This window comes from Micropterus salmoides, unplaced genomic scaffold (assembly GCF_014851395.1).
Source record: "Micropterus salmoides isolate LMB-PRFRI ecotype aquatic unplaced genomic scaffold, ASM1485139v1 Ms_hic_scaffold_17, whole genome shotgun sequence".
Lineage (NCBI taxonomy): Eukaryota > Metazoa > Chordata > Actinopteri > Centrarchiformes > Centrarchidae > Micropterus > Micropterus salmoides.
In genome coordinates this window covers 845,035-859,056 of record NW_024040817.1, presented here as the reverse complement: position 1 = coordinate 859,056, position 14,022 = coordinate 845,035, and the positions used below count along the sequence as shown (strand labels likewise).

The window sequence follows — 14,022 nt, the reverse complement described above, 5'->3', positions numbered from 1 at the left end:
AACCTGAAATAAATCCAGAAAAATGTTGGCTGTGGATTGTTCCTAATGTTAGTTAGCTAACGCTAGCTAACTTCCTACTGAATGTAACGTTATAAAGCCCTACTGTTCTGCTTTTTAATGTAATAATGAATAGAGGACAACCCAGCCTACCCAGCTTGACAGGAACAGTGTTGTTGTTGTTCATATTGTTGGCTTTTGTCTCAGTCGTCGGGGGATGTGGTAGAAGGGTCAGCTGAGCTCAATCTGTGCTGATTGAGTGAACAATATTGAATGTTAGTGCTTTCTCAATGACCACATGGTGTAAGCAATGAGAATTTAACAGAATAAGAAAACATTGACCTGCTGGTGGCGGAGGAGGAAAGGTCATCAACCAAAGTTTCTGTACAAAATTTCACTACAATCCATCATATGGACCAAAGTAGTGGACTGACCAACATTTCCATCCACAGAGCCATGGGAGGCCTAAAAATTAAATTATTATAGAGCACAGTTCTTATCAGACTTAGATCTGTCCTGCCACTGATGCCCCTTCTGCTCTGGATAAATCATTTTGGATAACACGTTAGGAAAAGGCTTGTATAAGTAATAAGGTTTTTTGTCTTTTTAATGCAAGCAAACAAAAAAATTTTTTGAGAGCATATTTATCGCACTGCAATAAAAAGTTTGTAATTAAAAATAAACAGGCCTTTTTTTGTGTCACTGAAAAGTTCTGATTGCTAATATGTCCTCTTTGAAGACAAAATATTTTCCTTGTGAGTCAGAAAGTTTTGCAAGTTAAATAGTTTTGCCAAAGGTTTTCCTTGCGAGTCAGAAGTAGAGATCCAGTAGATCTCTGGAAACATTCCAGAGATCCAGAGATCCTGCGATCATAAGAAACATATGTCCCTGTCCCTGTGTCCGAAATCACCCACTACTCACTATGGTGGACTATATAGTGAGAGTTATTATACCCTATATAGTCCACTCAATGTATCCCAGAATGCATTTTGAAAAGTAGTGTACAACCGATAGTCACTAACCAAGCCATATATACCATCATGCATTCCGCTAATAGAAAAAACTGATTGGCCGACGGCAATTACGTAATTAACGGCGCTGAAATAACGATCGGGGTAGTGTCCGAAAGTGTTTTAACAATGCGAGTGAGCTCACTATTTAATGCATACAACTCCCTACATAGGGGGTAGGGAGTAGTGAATGAGTGGGGATTTCGGACACAGCCATAGTCACACCTCAGGGTCAGAGGTTACCCTCTTAAAGTGACAGAGCCTAACATGAGAACACTTGTAGGAAAGGAGGAGAGGAGGCTGCTAGTGTGTCGATCTTCCTCAGATTGGATGAAACTGGTTTCATTTCCCTCTCTGAACTCAGTAACCATGGCAACCGATAGGCATCACTGCTGAACCATGACAACAGATGGTTTTCAGGACTAAAGATAAAAAGTAGTAACAGGCACAGTTTTCCTCTCATGTATTTTCTTTATTCTTTAATTAAATATTTCACATATAGTGAAGACTGTAAGGCTTTTATTGTTTTAACTGTCTTAAATATTTCCTGTCTCAAGCAAAAACCTCCTACATGAAGATGGTATGTTTGTCCATTTCATGTACCTAAGAATCAACAATGAAATATTAAAATGACAATGTTAACTACTGAACTACTTTTTCTGTCACGATCGTGGTGTGGAGGCAGGTTGGAGGACCCAAACGCAGGACACAGAGCGGAGCAGGTATAGTTCAACGAAGGGTTTTAATATAACCAAAAGCGAGCACACTTACAGGTGAGTGGCTGAATAACAGAAATCCAAAAGTACAGGGAGACAAGACAAGAAAGGCTGGTTACAGGCAGGCAGAGAGTAAACACACAACAGATGGGGGGTAACATGAACAATGACCAGGCAAAGACAAGACAGAAACACCAGGTATATATACACAGGGACTAACGAGCAGGGCCGGAGCAACACAGGTGAAAGACATGAGGCTAACGAGGCACAGGTAGAGAGAGAGAGAGAGAGAGAGAGAGAGAGCGCAGGGGAAAACAGAGACAGACATGCAGAGGGATCACTGGGGTAACAGACATGACAAGGGTTACCGAACACTAGACGAAAGACAAGACAGACCCCCAAAACCCAACAGACCAAAATAACACTAACTAAACACAAAAGTGCAACACCAAGGATGGCCAACCGGCAGAGCGTGACATTTTCAAACAAACTGATAAAACAAAAAACAAATAAACAACATGTCCCTGTGAACACATCACATTTTAAATATCAGACACAAAATGTGAGTATTGATCCATTGCTAGACAGAATCATCAGAGTAATCCAAGTTCCTGCTGGAGTCAGTCAGAGCATTTCCATAGAGAACCACTTTGCATCAGCAGCACCATGCTCCAGTGCTCTGGGAGAGTTTATAGTCCTGAGAGTTGAACACTGGATGACTGACAGCTGTCCTTCATGACAACAGAAGCCACAGAAATCCTCCTCATCAAAAACATGACTTTGATCTGCGTCCTCATCTGGACTCTCCTCTGCTGGTGCTTCACAGGTAAAGTCCAGAGAATCAAACTCCTCTCCTCTATGAACATCCGTCCCTCTGAAATGAAGCCCACAAAACCATGACGCTGCTTTATGTTTTTGTCTCTGTATCCTCAGAGTCCAGAGGCCAGGTCACAGTGACTCAGCCTGGAGCAGTGAGCTCTGCTCTGGGAGGCTCCGTCTCCATCAAATGTAGGACCAGTCAGGATGTTCGTTTTTGGAGCAACTACCACCTTTTAGCCTGGTACCAACAGAGAGATGGAGAAACTCCTAAACTCCTCATTTACTATGCTAGCACTCGAGCATCAGGGACTCCAGGTCGTTTTACAGGCAGTGGATCAAACTCTGACTTCACTCTGACCATCAGTGGAGTCCAGACTGAAGATGCAGCAGTTTACTACTGTCAGAGTTTTCATGTTATCAACAGTCAGGATGTGTTCACACAGTGAAAAAGCGTCGTACAAAAACCTCCCTCAGTCAGACTGAACAGAAACTGAAGTGACTGCTGCAGCTGGAAGCTACTGCAGAGACTGATACACTTCACTGAGGACACACACACACACACACACACACACACACACACACACACACACACAGCCCCCTCAGTAACCCATCTGTTACCCAAAGCTGTCAATTTGGGGGAAACTGCTGTCGTCCTCTTGTACTATAGATGCTGCTTAAAGTTAATAATGTTGGATTATTATTTCTTATTTCATCATTCAGTTTTTAAAAAGAAAGTATTACATTTTAAAAGTTCAATAGATTAATGTTTCCTAAGTCAATGAGTAATCATGTTAAATAATTGTGATCTCAACATTGACCAAAATAATTAGCAGCCCTACATGAACATTTCATTTAATTCATGAAATTATAGAACATTTGTTGTGTGAAAGTGCTCCTCTGCCTTCTTTCTGTACAGGCTAATGTTTTATTCAACACATTGTCTTATTTTTAACTTGGAAAAGAAACTTATGAAAAGAGCGCATTATGAATTGTTTAGGACTCGAAACTCAAAGTTTAGGACTTGGGACTTGACTTGAGACTTGACTCAGATGTGCCCAACATGATAGGTCTGGACTTGGGACTCGACTTGGGACTTTCTTGTAACTTGTAAAACAATGACTTGGTCCCGTCTCTGCTGTGTTCACCATGTTTGGTGTGTTATCACATATGCTAATTAGCATTGAGCACAATGTAAAGGTGAGGCTGATGTGAATGTTATAAGCTCTGCAGAGATTTATTCATAAATCAAAGTACTGGACAAACTGAAATGATGGTGCAGGGATGAAAAGTGAGAGGATCACCAAAATTATTACAATTTACCTGGAGGGGGACCTGAATATGTGAATCACATTTCATGGTCATCCATCAAATGGGTGTTGAATATAAACGTCATGGTGGTGCCAGAGGAAAGGTCAGGGAGCTCCACTGTAATTAGGATTTATTGTATAGGAACCATGACTGTCTTTACAAAATTTTATACCAATCTGTCAGTTATATGTTGAGATACTGTGTTTCACAGAATAAGCAAAAAGTTTATCCTGCCGGTGGCGTAAGAGAAAAAGTCAGCAACCAAAGTCAGTGAGATTTTTCCTCTGGGCACCACAAATGTCTGTGCAAAATTTCTCTGCAATCCATTTTGTAGTTGTTGAGATACTTCAATCTGGACCAGAGCACAGTTCTTATCAGACTTATGTCTGTCCTGGCTCAGTGTCTGGTGCCCTTTCCGCTCTGAATAAATCACTCTCAACACACAGACATGTTAGGAAAAAGCCTGTTTAAGTAACTTGGGCACTTGTGTATTATATAACATTTCCACAAGATAGCAGCACTGGATTACAACTGCACCAACAACACTACACATGGGAATATGACAAACAAATAACCGATGTTGTATTTCTATCTGTGATGTTTTGGTAGATAGTGTGTGTCATACAGTGTTAGAAATTTAGGACACACACACACACACACACACACACACACACACACAAACACACACACACAGGTTGAATTTCCCAACTTTTGCTTTAACTACCAATGACCATGTAGCAAAATAAGCTCAATTGTAAAAAATATGAAATGACTTTGGCCATCACAGCTTCTCACGATCCATTCATGTCTTTTTATGATCCCACTGTCTTTTCTGATTTGCCAAATAATCCAGAGTAGCCAGCCTGGGAAAGCAGATAAGAAAAGTCTTGTTCATGACCTTTGACCTCAGCCTCATACGGGATTAAAGTAATTTCAACAATATACATTTAATTGGAATATGAAGACACAGATCGACATCAGAAACATTCAGGATCAGAGACTGTCAGAGAGGAGTATCAAATACATTCCATCAAACTCATTTTTGACAGCTATTTCCGGTCCCGCCCCCACACCGGATGTCTGTATGTAACTGATAAGAGGGGGTGCATCCTGTCCCGCCCCAACCGGAAATATGTCTGTATGTAACTGATAAGAGGGGGTTCATCCTGTCCCACCCCAGCCGGAAATATGTCTGTATGTAACTGATAAGAGGGTTGCGTACATCCTTCCATTGTGTGTGTTTTTCATTGATTTAAAGACTTTATTAAGTAATACAACTTGAATGAATTAACTAGGAGGTGTTTGTGACAATAAATTTATCATTAAAAAAGTATAGCAGTGAGTTATAAGTAAAAGGAGGAATCTCCGGGGCCAGCAAAGGATCAGTAGGAGGTTTCTTTGGAATCAAGTCAGTCTTTATTATTAAACAAGTGAAGAATAAATTGAAATAATGACAGTAAAGCAGTAAAATGGTATAACGGTGAGTAAAAATTAAACAGCATTATAAATTACCTTCAACAGCATGCAGCAAAATAAGAGTGAGTTCCAAAATTAAACTTTGTAAAATCTTTGCTAAAGCTTTGTGTGACAAACTTACCATCATTAAAGAACTAAAGAATAAGATGAAATAATTACAGTAAAATAGTATAACAGTGAGTTAAAATTAAACAGATTTTTTAATTACCTTCAAAATCTTTGCTAAAGCTTTGTGTGACAAACTTACCATCATTAAACAAGTGAAGAATAAATTGAAATAATGACAGTAAAGCAGTAAAATGGTATAACAGTGAGTAAAAATTAAACAGCATTTTAAATTACCTTCAACAGCATGCAGTAAAATAAGAGTGAGCTCCAAAATTAAACTGAAGTTAAACTAAAGTAAACTCTTTGCTAAAGCTTTGTGTGACAAACTTACCATCATTAAAGAACTAAAGAATAAAATGAAATAATTACAGTAAAATAGTATAACAGTGAGTTAAAATTAAACAGCATTTTAAATTACCTTCAACAGCATGCAGCAAAATAAGATGGTATAACGGTGAGTAAAAATTAAACAGCATTATAAATTACCTTCAACAGCATGCAGCAAAATAAGAGTGAGTTCCAAAATTAAACTTTGTAAAATCTTTGCTAAAGCTTTGTGTGACAAACTTACCATCATTAAAGAACTAAAGAATAAGATGAAATAATTACAGTAAAATAGTATAACAGTGAGTTAAAATTAAACAGCATTTTAAATTACCTTCAACAGCATGCAGCAAAATAAGAGTTAATATAAGAGAGTTCCAAAATTAAACTTTGTAAAATCTTTGCTAGTGCTTTGTCTTACAAACTTGCCATCATTATCACTCCAAAGCTGTAGCCTAGTCTTAAACTTGTGAGTCTTAAAACTTTAATCCTTCTAGAGTCTGTGTCTCCTCTTCTCTGTCCTCTCTCTTTCTGGTGTAGCATAGGCAGTGGGGTGAATTGAGGAATGTGCTCCACCCCCCGCACCTCCTTCCATCCCTCCCCTCCCTCTGTTTTCTCAATGAGCCACATCAAGTTGTGTGTTTTAACTGTCATTAGCATCTTAAGGTAATCTTGTAGACCAGTTATGGAATAGAGTTATCTATAACCCAGGACTCCGGTTGTTAAAAACGGTCTGGGTTTATCAGACAGAGTTCGTTTTCGAAACAGGAACCTATTTTTATCAGCCGGAGACAAGAGTTTGGAACTGCAGACTATCTAATAATCTGGTTGTACCAGAAGTAACGGCCCCCAACCCCTCACCAGTTATTTCCCACATGCTGTCACATACAAAATAAGAGGGTGGGCAGAGTTACCGTGAGCCAATGATAAGAGACTAGGAGGGGTTTCCATAGGCCAATGATGGGGTCTGTGAAAATAAAAAGAGAACATTGTCTTCAAGAAATTGCCAAGAGGGCACTTGGATCCTTGAGCAGTATCTACCTACCAAAGAGGGGACCTCCATGCGGTTAATTTTTTTCAGCTAATGAGTGTTTGTATCTGTTAAAGACTTCTTGTTTCTTTCAAAAATGGAAATTTTAACATCAGTGTTAGTAATATTTAAACATTTCTCTGTGATCCAAAAATATTCAGGGCCACTTTATTGAGAATTTACAGTTTTACCTGTTATTCAGAAATAACTTGGATGCATGCACAAATATCAAGGATTGCAGTATTAGCAGCAAAAGGTACTTTATCCAGGGTTCAATTATATAAAATGTCTTATTACACTAGTGCAGTCATTTAAACTTTCTCTTCAGGTTTGTCTGTGGTGCTTGGTCATTTGGTGAAGTAGGCCTTTTTAAAGGGCCTTCATCTTTATCTTATTTTGTATTTGCTCTTCATAATTATAAATTAGGACTAAAATGCTCAGCAGCATGATCCTATTTTTTAAGTAATCACTAAAACAGGTTTATCTTTTAAATCTTTTTAACTTTTACTAAACCTTTGGAATAATTCTGTCCCCAAATATTGTGAAATGAAATTGACCAGTTATAGACAAGATTTCTATCAATTTTGCAATGTACTTGTTTCTTCAATCTAAATTTTATAGGATTGCATTTTATTTATTGACTGCATTACAGAAACGTCCATTGTTGGCTGGCATGTAATGACACGGAGTTCCCTCTTAGTTCCTTCTTAGCTAGCATGGAGCGACACTCCAGCATGGATGAATAAAAGAATGGGGTATTTCTATTAAGAGAATATTGTAATCTAAACTAAATATTTAATTTTTAGTTACACTTACAAAATAAGGACAATTCTTATGTAGCAAAAAAAAAAAACTACAAGTGTTAACAGCGTCCAAATAACTCTAAATGTAGTCTTTCAGTAACATATAGACTATGTCCCTCATTCTAAACTAAAGCCTTACTCATAACTAAGTCACTAGTCATGCTAATAGGCATCCTCTTTCCCTTTAGTAAAAAAAAAGCTAGAATTAAAAAAATATAGTTTACAACTTCATCAACTGGAAACTTCAAGAGCTAAAGTTTGATCCTTCTACTGAGAACCAGCTGCCTTTTGCTAATTAGGGTTTATTAGACTATTACAGAGGTCATGAAATCCAGAACCCTTCCCTTGGGGATGAAGTATTCAAATGCTAGTTAGCTACTTTGTTGACATAACAGGACAGTAGTTTTCTGTTGAAAATAAAACAGAAGGTTATAATAAATCTCCTACAGGTAAAAGAATAAAAATCAGCTTCTTTATTTTGGCTCAACCGTGATCTGTGCTAATAATATTTATTGCACGTTCCAAAGCTCAACAGGAACCAGCAGCTTCAACAACAAAAGTCTGTAACAATATCTATCATATGGCTTTTTATTTTTATGTAATGCCCAGATTTACCACGGGGTTCTTGACTAGCCAGAACAGGATGTTCAGCAGTCTTACACTGTTTCATTGCAGGTCTTGCATTCAGCCATAGTGGCTAGTTTGCCCTTGACAATAAGGTTTTAGTAAAAAGTCTCATCACTGCTGCGACCTCTTTTTTGAGACCATGCTGTTTCTATTTTTTTTTCTAGTGTCCCCTTCCATAGCATTTTTCAGAGACACTACAAAAGAGGAAAACAGATTGCCATCGATAACCCAAACTCTAGGGTTAACTCGTAATTTTCATTACATTTGTTATGTAGTAAATCTACAACTGCAAAGCAATTTAGTGATCCCTACCATGTAGTGATCAAATGCCAATGCTCTCTCTCTCTCTTCCCCATATTTAAAATGTGTAAATCTAATACCGCAATACTCATCAGGATCAATCTTCTATGTGTAAGTTAACATGTGGCAAATTTTACCCTTGCTACTAAGAGTTAGTACAGGACACGCAACATTAGTCCTCATTTTCCGAGCTGCTTTCTGAGCTGCTTTTGTCAAGCTTTGTGAGACGTGAAAACATTAATTTCACCCCCACAATGTTTCTACATCACTGAAAAGAGCATGTGAAAATCTAGTTTTGTGCAGGACGTTCAAAATATTTGCAACCCTCAGAAGAACTTAATATTAAAATGTCTAACCCTAAGACTGCAGTCAACACAGAGTGAAAACACTTGTAGGGAAATGAAGCAAGTACAAGTATCAGGAGTTTGAGCTAAAGCTCTTAATGGAAATACTGAAGACACGTCTGTTAAGGATAGTGCTGAAACTGGTGACGATCAGTGCATACAGTCTTTAAAGACATCCCCTTTAGTAAGTAATATAACCTACTGCTACATTTGTGGAAAACCAGTCAAAATGTACACGTCATTTAAAAAGTTTTGTCTCTCCACATGGGAATCAAGAAAAGAAACGTTGGAATTAGCGTATAACACATGATCAACTATATGGTGGTATACTAGCCTGTACATTCTGCAGGGATGGAGAGAGTCAGGCGATTGATTCATTGCATTTAGGCTAAGCAAAGCTACCGTATTTCTATTAAATTATTATGTTAAATATATTCTTAATACATGTTTTTATTTTCCACCCCAATATATTAAAACGGCACATCTCTACAGGTATGCCCCAATAGAAATGTTTAACTAGCAAGCCGCTTTTAAAGCTATTTTAATGCAAGTCAGTGTCAACATCACCAAACTTTAAATTTAAAATTAGTGTCTTCATTAGTATTTTGTTGGACAGTACAGCTGCTTGTCCCCATATAAACCTATGTCAGTTTGGTCTCTCTGACTCTTGCTCTCCTGCTTTGCATTGTTTTTGTCACTCAAGCATTTGCCCTTTTCACTTTAGACTGGTATTTGGTCAGATAAGTGCCCATAACATATAACTTCACTAAAAATTGCCATCACTTTCATGATCTCCCTTTCCAGATGACTTAATACACCTCCTAGCCAGTTGCTGTAGAAAACTCTGAAGCTAATGAAAATGTAATTAACATTGCTTTGAAGTTTTAGATTTATAATATCCTGTAACTGACATAACACTTGTAGTAAAGTTGTAAATATTTATACATATGTATTGTTTTGGTTAGAATGGATAAGATTTTTTCTTTTGTACCGTGTAACAAGAACACAGACGAGAGGGACAAACAGGCGAACATGAGAAGGGAAGGGCATGAACCCCATGGTAAATACACAAAACAAATACAAAAGTATGTGTTTCTATCAGTTCAGAGTCATAGTGAGCCATCAACTCAGTTTTTAGTGCCACAACAACCGGTGGTACATACTAATGTATTTGTCATGATATGTAATTCTGTTACTCAAAATGCTTCTTCACAGCAGGGGGCTTCTTTGTTGTTCTGCAATAACCTAATGTTGACATGTAAAACCACTGCTGATTGTAATTCAATCCTTCCAGCATGTGCTTCACAAAACAAGTAAATAGTATGAAGGCGGGGGCAGGATTTTTTAAATGTGAAACTAGAAGTTTTGATGGTGCGATTTGGGCTAGCTTATCACAAGCAAAAACAGACTTCTCCCAAAACTAGATTTTCACATGCTCTTTTCAGTGATGTAGAAACATTGTGGGGGTGAAATTAATGTTTTCACGTCTCACAAAGCTTGACAAAAGCAGCTCAGAAAGCAGCTCGGAAAATGAGGACTACTGTTGCGTGTCCTGTACTAACTCTTAGTAGCAAGGGTAAAATTTGCAACATGTTAACTTACACAAGATTGATCCTGATGAGTATTGCGGTATTAGATTTACACATTTTAAATATGGGGAAGCGAGAGAGAGCATTGGCATTTGATCACTACATGGTAGGGATCACTAAATTGCTTTGCAGTTGTAGATTTACTACATAACAAATGTAATGAAAATTACGAGTTAACCCTAGAGTTTGGGTTATCGATGGCAATCTGTTTTCCTCTTTTGTAGTGTCTCAGAAAAATACTATGGAAGGGGACACTAGAAAAAAAATAGAAACAGCATGGTCTCAAAAAAGAGGTCGCAGCAGTGATGAGACTTTTTACTAAAACCTTATTGTCAAGGGCAAACTAGCCACTATGGTTGAATGCAAGACCTGCAATGAAACAGTGTAAGACTGCTGAACATCCTGTTCTGGCTAGTCAAGAACCCCGTGGTAAATCTGGGCATTAAATAAAAAATATAAAGCCATATGATAGATATTGTTACAGACTTTTGTTGTTGAAGCTGCTGGTTCCTGTTGAGCTTTGGAATGTGCAATAAGTGTTATTAGCACAGATCACGGTTGAGCCGAAATAAAGAAGCTTATTTTTATTCTTTTACCTGTAGGAGATTTATTATAACCTTCTGTTTTATTTTCAACAGAAAACTACTGTCCTGTTATGTCAACAAAGTAGCTAACTAGCATTTGAATACTTCATCCCCAAGGGAAGGGTTCTGGATTTCATGACCTCTGTAATAGTCTAATAAACCCTAATTAGCAAAAGGCAGCTGGTTCTCAGTAGAAGGATCAAACTTTAGCTCTTGAAGTTTCCAGTTGATGAAGTTGTAAACTATATTTTTTTATAATTCTAGCTTTTTTTACTAAAGGGAAAGAGAGGCCTATTAGCATGACTAGTGACTTAGTTATGAGTAAGGCTTTAGTTTAGAATGAGGGACATAGTCTATATGTTACTGAAAGACTACATTTAGAGTTATTTGGACGCTGTTAACACTTGTAGTTTTTTTTTTTGCTACATAAGAATTGTCCTTATTTTGTAAGTGTAACTACAAATTAAATATAGTTTAGATTACAATATTCTCTTAATAGAAATACCCCATTCTTTTATTCATCCATGCTGGAGTGTCACTCCATGCTAGCTAAGAAGGAACTAAGAGGGAACTCCGTGTCATTACATGCCAGCCAACAATGGACGTTTCTGTAATGCAGTCAATAAATAAAGTGCAATCCTATAAAATTTAGATTGAAGAAACAAGTACATTGCAAAATCTTGTCTATAACTGGTCAATTTCATTTCAAAATATTTGGGGACAGAATTATTCCAAAGGTTTAGTAAAAGTTGATAAACCTGTTTTAGTGATTACTTAAAAAATAGGATCATGCTGCTGAGCATTTTAGTCCTAATTTATAATTATGAAGAGCAAATACAAAATAAGATAAAGATGAAGGCCCTTTAAAAAGGCCTACTTCACCAAATGACCAAGCACCACAGACAAACCTGAAGAGAAAGTTTAAATGACTGCACTAGTGTAATAAGACATTTTATATAATTGAACCCTGGATAAAGTACCTTTTGCTGCTAATACTGCAATCCTTGATATTTGTGCATGCATCCAAGTTATTTCTGAATAACAGGTAAAACTGTAAATTCTCAATAAAGTGGCCCTGAATATTTTTGGATCACAGAGAAATGTTTAAATATTACTAACACTGATGTTAAAATTACCATTTTTGAAAGAAACAAGAAGTCTTTAACAGATACAAACACTCATTAGCTGAAAAAAATTAACCGCATGGAGGTCCCCTCTTTGGTAGGTAGATACTGCTCAAGGATCCAAGTGCCCTCTTGGCAATTTCTTGAAGACAATGTTCTCGTTTTATTTTCACAGACCCCATCATTGGCCTATGGAAACCCCTCCTAGTCTCTTATCATTGTCTCACGGTAACTCTGCCCACCCTCTTATTTTGTATGTGACAGCATGTGGGAGATAACTGGTGAGGGGCTGGGGGCCGTTACTTCTGGTACAACCAGATTATTAGATAGTCTGCAGTTCCAAACTCTTGTCTCCGGCTGATAAAAATAGGTTCCTGTTTCGAAAACGAACTCTGTCTGATAAACCCAGACCGTTTTTAACAACCGGAGTCTGGGTTATAGATAACTCTATTCCATAACTGGTCTACAAGATTACCTTAAGATGCTAATGACAGTTAAAACACACAACTTGATGTGGCTCATTGAGAAAACAGAGGGAGGGGAGGGATGGAAGGAGGTGCGGGGGGTGGAGCACATTCCTCAATTCACCCCACAGCCTATGCTACACCAGAAAGAGAGAGGACAGAGAAGAGGAGACACAGACTCTAGAAGGATTAAAGTTTTAAGACTCACAAGTTTAAGACTAGGCTACAGCTTTGGAGTGATAATGATAGCAAGTTTGTAAGACAAAGCACTAGCAAAGACTCTTATTTTGCTGCATGCTGTTGAAGGTAATTTAAAATGCTGTTTAATTTTAACTCACTGTTATACTATTTTAATGTAATTATTTCAATTTATTCTTTAGTTCTTTAATGATGGTGAATTTGTCACACAAAGCTTTAGCAAAGATTTTACTTTAGTTTAACTTCAGTTTAATTTTGGAGCTCACTCTTATTTTACTGCATGCTGTTGAAGGTAATTTATAATGCTGTTTAATTTTTACTCACCGTAAATAAATAAATAAAACCTACACACTGATTAAGGTGTTAAGGTAACCTTACTTACCGACTTCTCCTGTGAGATCTACAACCTGCGCTGATGGAATGCCATTCTCCCTTGTAGAACCTATTTCCTCGCCTGAGTACAAATCTGTAAAAACAATATACAAAATACACATCAGGATAGTACACTTTAAAATTTAGAACATTTCTATTTCACTCTAGTACATAGAAGGCCCTCTTACCTTCAAGTTGATATTCGGTTGAATGAAGCCCATTGTCGATCAAGTCAAAAACTGTTAATTGAAAACACGCAGGAATGAAAATACAAAGTGTCGATTTTTGCTATTTCTTTAGTTGCGGAGGAAAGGCTGAATGCGTACCGTGTTCTCTTTGAAGGGTCATCGCTCTGGTTTCAGGTCACTAGTGTGAAGACCTCAGGATTTCTGGTAGGGTACTTATAGAAGTAAGAAAAAAAAACAAACAAAAAAACAAAAACAAACAAACACACGAGTGCTGCTCTGCATGTGGGGTTGGGGCCCTTACTTCTCGTACAACCAGATTATTATTTAGTTCCAAACTCTTGTCTCCGATAATAATAGCTTCCTGTTTCAAAAACGAACTCACGAACTCTGTCTGATAAAACCAGACCGTTTTTTTTTAACATCCGGAGTCTGGGTTATAGATAACCAAAGTTAATAACTGGTCTACAAGATTACCTGAGGATGCCAGCTAAACACACAACACGCATCATTGAGAAAACAGAGGGAGGGTTTAACGGGTGCCCCAACACGACTCGTTGAGAAAACAGAGGAAGGGTTTAACGGGTGCCCCAACACGACTCGTTGAGAAAACAGAGGGAGGTGCGGGGGGTGGAGCACATTCC

General features: G+C 37.7%; 1 long non-coding RNA gene across 1 annotated transcript; it reads right to left on the bottom strand.

The window, feature by feature from the left end:
- Positions 1-13,189: 13,189 nt before the first annotated feature.
- Positions 13,190-13,613, bottom strand: LOC119907362. Its single transcript, XR_005445092.1, has 3 exons — positions 13,520-13,613; positions 13,382-13,432; positions 13,190-13,287 (listed from the first exon to the last, which is right to left on the bottom strand). It is a non-coding gene; the product is annotated as an uncharacterized LOC119907362 (long non-coding RNA).
- Between the last annotated feature and the right edge of the window lie 409 nt (positions 13,614-14,022).